The following is an 835-nucleotide window of genomic DNA, read 5'->3' as shown; positions in this document are numbered from 1 at the left end:
AATACACACACTTACACTTACAGTCAGTCTTATGCACATGCCAAACTCATAAACAGATATATAGACGTACACTTAACTGCAGAGCTACATATACACTACAGTCACATGCATAATTACATACAAATTTGCACACATACATTCACATACATCCACACACACATAATTACATACACATTCGCACACATACATTCACACACATCCACATCTACCAACACACATGCATGCATGTAAGTATGCATAAACACCTGTACACCTGCTCATGCAGCTCTACACACACTTGCACACACATACACATACACAGTCTCACATACATCCATGTACTGACAAACGTGTAGGCACACATGCACACAAACATGCACAATCTTACACATATGTCTTTTTTTTATACTTTAAGTTCTAGGGTACATGTGCACAATGTGCAGGTTTGTTACATATGTATACATGTGCCATGTTGGTGTGCTATACCCATTAACTCATCATTTACATTAGGTATATCTCCTAATGCTATCCCTCCCCACTCCCCCCTCCCCACAATAGGCCCCGGTATGTGACGTTCCCCTTCCTGTGTCCAAGTGATCTCATTGTTCAAATCCCACCTATGAGTGAGAACATGCAGTGTTTGGCTTTCTGTTCTTGCAGTAGTTTGCTGACAATGATGGTTTCCAGCTGCATCCATGTCCCTACAAAGGACACAAACTCATCCTTTTTTATAGCTGCATAGTATTCCATGGTGTATATGTGCCACATTTTCTTAATCCAGTGTGTCACTGATGGACATTTGGGTTGATTCCAAGTCTTTGCTATTGTGAATAGTGCTGCAATAAACATACATGTG

The sequence above is a fragment of the Mandrillus leucophaeus genome, unplaced genomic scaffold (genome assembly GCF_000951045.1).
Source record: "Mandrillus leucophaeus isolate KB7577 unplaced genomic scaffold, Mleu.le_1.0 Scaffold162, whole genome shotgun sequence".
In the NCBI taxonomy this organism is placed as follows: Eukaryota; Metazoa; Chordata; class Mammalia; order Primates; family Cercopithecidae; genus Mandrillus; species Mandrillus leucophaeus.
This window is presented reverse-complemented; position numbering follows the sequence as displayed.